This window comes from Myotis yumanensis, unplaced genomic scaffold (assembly GCF_028538775.1).
Source record: "Myotis yumanensis isolate MYYU_CA2020_CCGP unplaced genomic scaffold, mMyoYum1.0.hap1 SCAF_4, whole genome shotgun sequence".
In the NCBI taxonomy this organism is placed as follows: Eukaryota; Metazoa; Chordata; class Mammalia; order Chiroptera; family Vespertilionidae; genus Myotis; species Myotis yumanensis.
Genome location: NW_027223755.1, coordinates 7,776,887 through 7,786,581, shown reverse-complemented (window position 1 = coordinate 7,786,581; position 9,695 = coordinate 7,776,887). Strand labels below are relative to the sequence as shown.

The window sequence follows — 9,695 nt, the reverse complement described above, 5'->3', positions numbered from 1 at the left end:
AATAGAATTCTTTTTAATTCAATAGGGTATGTGTTGCATTGGTATAATACTTGGGTATAAGCTTTGGTTCAATAATTTACTTAGATTCTTATCTTAGTTACCTAGAAAATTTTGTGTGTCACTATGGTTTTAACCAAACTAGGTCTTAAATATCTATAATTGAAAGGGAGCTGGTGGCGTTATATGTCTGGGGGAAAAACAGACTTACTCTTAAATAGACTTGCCAACATTACAATAGTGAAACCTATACTGAAATACATAATGAAATGTTTAAATTTTATTGAAATGTCTAAATTTTATTAAAACAATTCAGTATAACATACTCCCTATTTTATTTTCTGTTTGGTAGATATTTTTCATCCCACTTATATAGTATATTGCCTTCCTTTCAAATTCTATACACAATTTTCTTCTTTTTCAATTTCCCCCTTTTAAATTCTGTACTCGACTTTAAGTACTTTTTTAAATATGCGAGTGAGTTGGATGGGAAATGAAAGCTAACTATTTACTTTAAGAAATGATTATTTACTTTGGCTAGAGAGAAAAGCCTTATTGAAAATTTGTTATTTTTTGAAGGGAGGAGAAGTTTCAATCATTTTCAGGGAGTAAACTGTTCTTAACAACAATTCCTCTGTGAAGGTAGCAGTTTGCTCTGCACTCGAATGACTAGTTAATAAATACCTGTTTTAAGACTGAACAGAAGGTGGAAAGAAATCGACAGAAACAAATATATTCTTTGCCTTATATTTATTATTTTGTATTGGGCATTTGAAATTAGACGTGCTACAACAAATCAATTAAGAAAACAGTCATAAATCTAAACACAATAAATTTAGCTCCACTAGGAAAATAATTCCTCCTCACAACTTCAATGATATTTGACATTTCTACATAGTTTACCTACACTTTACCTTAAGCTCAACTTTCTGAAATCAATTATCAAATCTCTAAAATCCTCACTATTTTACAGGCAATCAGAACTTTCTAGTATTCTTTTTTCTTTTCTAAGGGAGGAAGTAAAAGAAAAACTAAACTGTAGATTAAAAACAAAACAAACAAAAAAAACACCACCACTTTTTTTCAGCCTATAGTCCATACTATACAGGGGTGAGGAAAAGTAGGGTTACAGTTGTTTGTATGCAAAGACAGGCAGGCTATGATTATTGCAATAGCTTTATTAACTCAAAAGAATATCCAATGGCACCGTGCACCTACTTTTTGCCCAGCTCTATATATTACAAGGTAACCTAGCACATGCACACACGTAAATGAAAAGTTCATTTAAAAATATAGACTCTACCATTTGTGATATACTCTCAGACTTTCTATTCTTTTCTATATATTAAATAAAAAATACTGGTTACTACCCACTATATTTATTTCATGGCCCATGGTACATGACCCAGTTTTAGAACACTGTTCTAGAGGAGATGCTTTGACATGAGCATCATAAGCACTCCTATCACACCTATTTTAGATGTTTTTAATGGATTTTGTATTCTTCCTTCATAGATAAAAACATTTAAAAATCAATGTTGTTCCAGATTAGTTTAGTACTAAAATACATGTATATTTTAATTCTCTGGCTCAAATTCAGCATATGTGTAGGTTCCATTAAAATTAGACTTTCATGAAGATTTAATGACTCTACATGATTATATATTGAAATTACATTTCAGAAATGCATTTTTCTGAGGGCCCTACCCTATCCAATGCACACTGAAGCTTGTAATGTAGTATAACACGTAACTGGTCACTTTGATTTAGGAACATAAGGCATGGACACGCAAAAATGTAAACACTAATATAGGAAAGTCATAGGATTATATAAATGGATGGCATGGACAATAAAATCCATAAATTTAGAGGTAAGGACTAATGAAAGGACAAAGCTTGTTCTTGAAGGTCATTCATTTCTATCATGTTAACAAAAATGGATAAAATATGTTGAATAACCTTCACAAATACCATCACAAATTTGATTAAGGTATTTCATTTAAAAATTTGCAGAACTTATTTCCAGACTGTTAAATTGTTTGATATTTTTGTAGCTCACCCTCAAATCAACATCTATAATTAACTCTTCAATTTCTTGAAATAAGTAACTTAATTATCCTAAATATGAAATAAAACACTACATGTCCTTTACTTCTTTTTTTACTATATTTTTAAATTTTGTTCTTATAAGTTATTTTTATCACTAATAAAAGATAGAATTGGTTAGCATAAAATAGTGAGAAAATTATTTTCGAAAATTTTTAATTTCTATCATTTTTGACAAATTTATTTCTCTTAATGTTAAGTATTATCAATAAAACTAATTCATAATTTGTCAATTATACCAAGCTGACTACATTCAATAGTTAATACTTAAAATTCATTTAAAATATTTTATTAAATCTTCTGCAATTTATTGATCAAGAATACATATGGTACTATCCAGGTTTACCCTGGCAAATAAAACGAGTAGTATAATTCAGTACTTAAAGAATGGGGGTATGCCCTAACCGGTTTGGCTCAGTTGATAGAGCGTGAGCCTGCGGACTCAAGGGTCCCAGGTTCGATTCTGGTCAAGGGCATGTACCTTGGTTGTGAGCACATCCCCAGCGGGGGGTGTGCAGGAGGTAGCTGATCGATGTTTCTCTCTCATCGATATTTCTAACTCTCTATCCCTCTCACTTCCTCTCTGTAAAAAATCAATAAAAAAAAAAAAAAAAGAATTGGGGTAATATCAAATCAGATGAAAGGTTGATTGGGCTGCCCTACAAATTAAGAATGAATAAATCAAGGATAAAAGACCATCATAAATCAACTGATTTTAGAAAAAGTTTTAAAAATGTAAGAGCAGAATAAATGGATAAGGTTGAGAAAAATAATTAAGCAACCCCCGTCCCCAAACCAAGAAACAAGACAGTGAAAACACTAAGATTAAATTAATAGATTCTACACAAGATCTCAACTTGGATACTTAAATTTAGGGAAGACACATTGACTTAATAGATAAATATTCTGATACGCACTGAAACAATGTTTTTAATTGCATGATCTGGAAAGAATTGGTACAAACTATGTACAACTTAAAACTTTAAAGGCAGACAGATCTTGTCGTTTTCAGTGACTAATATATAGCAGGTGCTGGTCATAAAGCTAATGAGCACCTAGTCAGTCTCTGATAGTAAGTGAGGGAAGAAACTGAAAAATAAGATTATCTAAAATTTTAAAGTAAATGCTACAATAATGTCAAGACTTTGGTTACCTGGATCTGTGAAATTATTAGTTTACCAGGAACATTTAAAAGTATAAGTATATATAGGAAGATAATTATGTTTCCTTAAGCAAATTGAAATTTTAGTATTTTAAACTGAGAGAAAAAGACATCTGTATAAGACTTAAAGCTGTTCTGCAAGATTAATCTGGGTAAACTTATAATTAACATGCTATTTTACGAAACAATGTCTAATTAAATGTATTAGTGGTTATAAAATAACTATCAAGACTGTCTTTTCTTGTCCCAAAATTCCATAAATGAAATGTGATTGTTATATCACAGCCAAGGGCTTATTGCAGGTTCTAGTTTGCTGGCACACTTACTTATTTTAATTTAAAAGGTCTGTTTTTCCAGCCACTAGAAAGTAAAAATTCTCAAATTTGTCTCATAGTTTTCAAAAATTACCAATTAATTTATTGGTATACCTAGTGCTTTCATAAAGTAAATGTAAATGAACATCAAGCTAAAAGGTGAATTAAAATATCCACACTAATCCTGACCTGGGCTTTCACTGGACCTTTTCTTCTGAAGGAAACTGTAAAAATAAATCTCACTAGCATTTGCTTTGCTTGACAGCGTAATTGAGTAGTAACCAGTGTAGCCATATGTGCTCCTTTATACAAAGCCTCAGAAGCACACACCTTTTGAATCACTGTGACTGGCACTCACTTTGTGCCCGTTAAATACTTGCTGAATGAACTTTCCCAGTAGTGCTGTACTTGAGCTCAGCCAACCAATTCACACAGACTTTAATTTAGTGAAAATAGCATGTCTTTTGCAAGAAAAAGGGCAGGCAGAAGGAACGACCCAGCTTGTGATTCAGGAAGAGAGCAAAGCTAATTGGCCCAGTATATGATCATGCGCTCCATCCACTGTCCTCTCTAGCAAGCCCATTTACAGAAACCTGAAGAAAACAAAACAAAACAAAACAAAAAAAAACGCTCGTTTATGGGCTTCTGGTGTTGTGGAGGGTTTTTCAAATGCCTAGAAAGTGCCTTTTTCTAGAACTCTGTAATACACTTGAATTTATCCCTATTTTTTTCAATTTCCACATATCTTTCATAAAGTTATCTGTAGCATTTAAGCACATATAATTATATACCAAGGAACAGAGTTCAGAAATGGGGGGGGGGGTTTGGGGGGAGCAAGGCGGTCATGCCTCATTCATTCATTCATTCATTCATTCACCAAATACTAAGCATCTGTGTGCCCGCCATTATTCTCGCCACATTTTCTCCACCCAACACCAGAGGAGGAAAACAAAACCTTTCCTCCTCGGGGAGCTCAGGCTCTGTTGGGGAAAACAGATGATAACCCGGCACGACCAGGAGCAGGCCTGCAGGATAAAATGGGGAGGGGGACAGGGGACTTGCAGGTTCACCGGGGGCCGCGGAAGCCCCGGTGCCAGCAGGGCAAACACCTGCAGGCGAGGGCGCCGGGGACACCGGGCGGAGACGCAGGGCCGCGGGCCGGGCTCCTCCTCTCCGCCGGATACCAGCCCGGGAGGGCCTCGGGGGCAGGATCTGATCCAGTCCCGCCAGCGATTTTTTTCTTTTTTGGAGGCAAAAGGAATAACCTGCAGGCAGAATGTCCCCCTTTGCCATGAACGTTATCATGACAACTAAGCTCATGCAAACGTCACGCAAATACCCCCCGGTTCGGTCAAAGTCGCTTACCTACTCGCACTCTTTACCCGAAGAATAGCCCCCTTTTAATTCGCACAAACAAACTTAAAAGAACCGCGGGGCCACCGAGAGGCTTCACGAGTTCCCAGCGACCCCACGGAGCCCGGTCCCCTCGTCGCATCCGGACCCCGGCCCGGCCCGGGCCCGCACCGTCTGCCAGGAGGCGAGGTCCGCGAGGTCCGCAGGCGGCCGGGGCCGGGACCGAGGCCGGGACCGGGGCCGGGGTCGCAGCGGGCGCCTCCCGCGCGCTCGGCTCCACCCACGCTCGAGGGGGGCGCGGACCCGCGGGCCGGCCGCCCGCTCCCACAGCGTCGCCTGCAGGTCCGTCTCCCGACAGTTCGGGAGGAATCCAAACCACCGCCAACCAAAAAGGGAGGTTCAGGAAAGACGCAGATTTCCAGAAATAAACGCATCCCCGACACGATTCCAATCCGATCCCGCTGGGAACCTTCTCCACCTCCACGGGTGCCGCTCTGACTCCGCAGAAAATCACGCCGACACGGGCGTAACGTCCGTGCTCTCCCGGGGAGAGAAGGTGTGCGATCCATCCATCCACCAGGCTGCAGGGAGACCATTGGAAAAAAACACACAAAAAAACAAACAAAAAAAAACATGCACCGTCGCCGCCGGATCGCGGGCGTCCTCCGCGCGGCCGCCCCGAGCTCGGCTCCCTAAAGCCCATGGCGACCTGCCGCCGGGGCGGCGAGTGCGGCCTGCGAGCCGGAGCGCCCCCCACGCACACGACCGCCAGCGCGGCCGGACCCCGCTCCGCTCGGCCTCCGGGAAGATCCAGACCCTGGCGAGCCGGCCCGCCCGCCCGCGTCGCCGCGAAGACGCCGCAGCGCGGGCTCCGCAGGAAGAGGCCGCGTCCACGGCCGCCCTGAGGCGGAGCAGGGCGCGCGGGAGAGCCGCCGCCTCGCCGCCGGCGCGGCCCGGCCCGGCCCGGGGAGAGCGGAGCGGAGCGGAACGGCGCGGCGCGGCCGAGGACGCGAGCCCCAGTGGCGGCGGCGGCGGCGGCGGTGGCGGAAGTGGAGTGGGGAAGAGGGGGTGGTTGTGAGTGTTTGGCGCCGGTGGAGGGAGTCATTCCTGCAGCTGCACTTCCGGTCGGCATTTTGTTCTGAGAGGGAGAGACGGAACGAGAGAGAGACACACACAGGGCTCCTTCCCCCCCGCCCTCCCCCCCCTCCCTCCGTCGGTACCGACTCACCCGACACCACCAAGCCGCAGGGAGGGACGCCCCCGCCGCCAGGAGGATCGGTGCCCGGGCCGGCGGCGATGCCCCCCCGGTAGCTCGGGCCCCGGCCGGGTGTTTGTGAGTGTTTCTATGTGGGAGAAGGAGGAGGAGGAGGAAGAAGAAGCCGCGATTTGTCTTCTCGGCTGGTCTCCCCCCGGCTCTACATGTTCCCCGCACTGAGGAGACGGAAGAGGAGCCGTCGCCACCCCCCCCGCCCGGCCCGGATTCTAGTCCCCCGCCGCCGCGGCCTCGGCCTCCCCGGATCCCGACGCCGATTCGCCCAGGTAAATTCCTGCTCTTTCTTTCGGCGGCGGCGGCGGCGGCGCCAGGTCCCGGCGTCCCTCCTCGGCGCTCCCCTCCCCGCGCTTCCTGGGCGGCCCGGGTCCCCTCCGCGGCGGGTCCGGAGTTCGCTCCCTCCGCTCGGGGTGGCGGCCGCCCGGCTCGGCGGCGGCTCGTCCCCTCTCGGGCCGGCGCCGGTGGTGGGGCCGGTCCCGCCGGGCGGCCGGGGAGGCGTAGGCCCGGCGGAGCGCGCAGGCCGCGGGCCAGCGGCGTCTACTTGAGCCCGGGGATTAGGAGCGCTGCGGGCTGCGCGGGTCCGCCGCCGCCGCTCGGTGACAGGCCTCGCCCGGGAGACGAGCCCCGGCCCGGGAGGAGGCGGAAACAATGCCGCTGGCGGCGAGGGGTGCCCCCGGGCGCCCCCATATTTACAACTTTCCCGGCCCGGGAGTGGGGAGCGTCCCGGCGACACAAACAACCCCCCTCCCTCCCCCGGTGACCCCAGGAAGGGAGGAAGTAGTTTCAGTTAGCGAGACGAATGTAAATACTCCGACGCGGAGCCCGTGCAAATGCCTGCCCGGGGTGAAACTTGTTTGGACGCAGGAAAGTTAGGAAAGACTCATTTTCTTTTCTTTTCTTTTTTTTTTTTTTTAAGAATTGAGTGGTTCGCAGGAATATTGAATACAGAAAACCATAGTGTGGTGGACGCTGCCTCTGCCCCCCTCCACCACTCCCCCCCCCCCACTCCCCCGCAAACAGCTTTTATGTTGTTGTTTGACAGTGTCTGTTGCACATGGACTTTATTCAAAGACGCGGATAAAGCGCCTGACAGGTTTCCCCGGCCCCTTTGCCTCGGCGTGCGTTATATAAGGACAGTTTTCAGCGACTGTGCGGAGAAATGCTCGGGTACTTCCTGATCTCACCGGGGACGAGTGTGGAAAGGGTTTGGGATGCTCGGAGCTTAGCGCCGGGACACAGGTGAAACCCATGTTCTCCCAGAGTCCACGAATTAATTACGCTTCCAGTCCCTGGGAGGTTTAACAACAACAACAACAATAATAATAATAACGAAAAGGCTGAAGGTGCCGTCCTCCCATGTCAAGGCAGAGCTTCTGGAGGTCCCAGGATTGTCATTGGCTGTTGGTGCCCAGGGTGTTTGACTGTGTCATGAGAGGTGTCATTTTAATAGGTCAGATGCATCTGGAAATGCTGGAGTCAAACGAAGTTCTGTCGGAGAAGCCAGTTCAGGTGTGGGTGGAGCGTCTTGAGCTTGTTTATGGAGGCACGAGATGGGTAGCAAGGAGAGACAAACCAATGTAAAAGTTTATGGTCCACATTGCTGCCCTGGAAGAAGAAGTGCACCTGGGTTTAGGCGCTCTTGAGACTTTGTATCATAGTCACTGTAGGGAAAGGTGCGTTGGTTAAAATGAAGCAGCTCTGATCAACAAAGTCGCTCGTTTTACTCATGGATGTTACATTGGTCCGACTGTTGTGTGTCTCGTTCAATTGTCATTGTAGGGTGAGAAACTTTTCTGAAGGTTATTTTTGAGTTTAGCATTCCGCTTAAAATAAGTTGTACCCCATTCACTGCGAACGGGTGGGAAAATGTTAAAAAGAGTGAAGTTAATATAGCTGTCACGTACTAGGCGTGTTTTTAATGCTATAAATCCGTGTAGTAGTCAGTGGCGTGTCCGTGATTTGTATTGGTCAGGGAGCAGTTTGAATTTTAAAAAGCCTGGAGCTCCTGCTGAGCCCCAGTGCCGGCCCCCCTCCCTCCCACTAATCTCCCATTCCTGTCTTTGTGCTGCTGCTCCTGTTAGACACTGCTGGCCACGGGGCCTCGGGCCTGCACCGGGTGGGGGGCGTGCGAGCGGGGGCCCGCGAGGGGCGGAGAACACAGGAAGGAGAAACACTTCACGTCCTGGGCAGAGGGTTTGGGGTTGGGGAGGCAGATAAGGGCTTCAGGATAAATGTTTAAAAGGCCCTTGTATGAACCTGTAATTGTCTTTACAACTTTTATGTAAATAAAATACGGAGACGTGCCAAGGGATGAACATATTGGGAAGGAGTTCTGCTTGCTTAGTTTTCATCAACAGAAGGAACTTCTAGAGTTGTATACTTCCAGGGAGCTTTCTTACACAGATGTTTATGTGTAAGGTATCTCTTTATGTGACTTTTTTTTTCTAGTGGTTTTGGAATTAAAGTGAATTAATTCTTATATCTTGTTTTCCCAATTGTATATAGTTAGCAATCACTAATATACATTGTGTGATAGCTTTTATTAAGATAGCATAAACATTTCTTTCAAGTTAATTGAAAATGTTTTTTATTTGGTCAACTGAATAGGTTATTTTTAATGGAGAAGATATAAAACTTGAATAAAACCTAAGCTGGAACTTTAAATTTTTGATAACTTAGTTGGAATAAATAATTTGTGTTTCCCTAGAGATTATGAATAGCCTGCTGTGCCTCCTCTGTATTGGTTGGGAAGTCACCAGTGGTTAATCTATATTTCCATTATTTTTTTTTAATTCAGTGAAAGGAGACAACCATAGTGTTCCAGTAATCTTGCAATGCTAGTTATATTATTTGGAGAAATATTTCCTAATATACCTAAAGGAAATTTCAACATTATGGTTTACTGTTTCTCTTTAGTCTGCAGAATTACCAATAACTTATAATAATTGAAATCACTTTTCACATAAATAATGAAAAGCTAGTAAATCAAATTAAAATGGAATATCAAATAATTGTTAGTGTTTTGAGAAGAATATATAGGATGCTTCCTTTTAAAGCCATTCAACATTTGTTTACTAGTTGATTAAAAGCATTTTAAACCTATGCTAGGGATCATGAAAATATTGTCCTTTAAGAAGAAAAAAATTACATTTGAAGAAAGAAAGACTATTTGAGATTCTCTTTGGGGAGGAAAAGAAAGTTTTCAGTATGGTGATAAATGTAGTTTTAGTTTTCTGCATAGTAAAAATTATTAAATATCAAAAATGTGAGCAAAGCCATGCCAATTCTCACATGAAATTTTCTTTATTTGGGGTTGGACTATCCAGCACAAACATGTACTTCTTAAGGCTTCCTAATTTCATATTTAATTTTTTTCGGTACCAATTCATCATTAAACTTCGAGAAACATTTGAACCTGCCTGTGTTATATTTTGACATATAATGTGGTATTTTTACTTCCTAAAAATAAGATGTAAAAATTAATAATATAGTA

At 44.1% G+C, this 9,695-nt stretch overlaps 1 protein-coding gene across 4 annotated transcripts in view; it reads left to right on the top strand.

The window, feature by feature from the left end:
* Positions 1 to 6,135: 6,135 nt before the first annotated feature.
* The window catches only part of NIPBL (NIPBL cohesin loading factor), a 187,377-nt gene continuing 183,817 nt past the window's right edge, over positions 6,136 to 9,695 (top strand). For 2 of the 4 annotated variants that reach the window (XM_070411818.1, XM_070411819.1), the window contains exon 1: positions 6,136 to 6,471. The gene's annotated coding sequence lies outside the window, so the exon portion shown is untranslated. The remainder of the gene's footprint in view (positions 6,472 to 9,695) is intronic. The other 2 variants (XM_070411820.1, XM_070411817.1) reach the window with 1 other exon arrangement.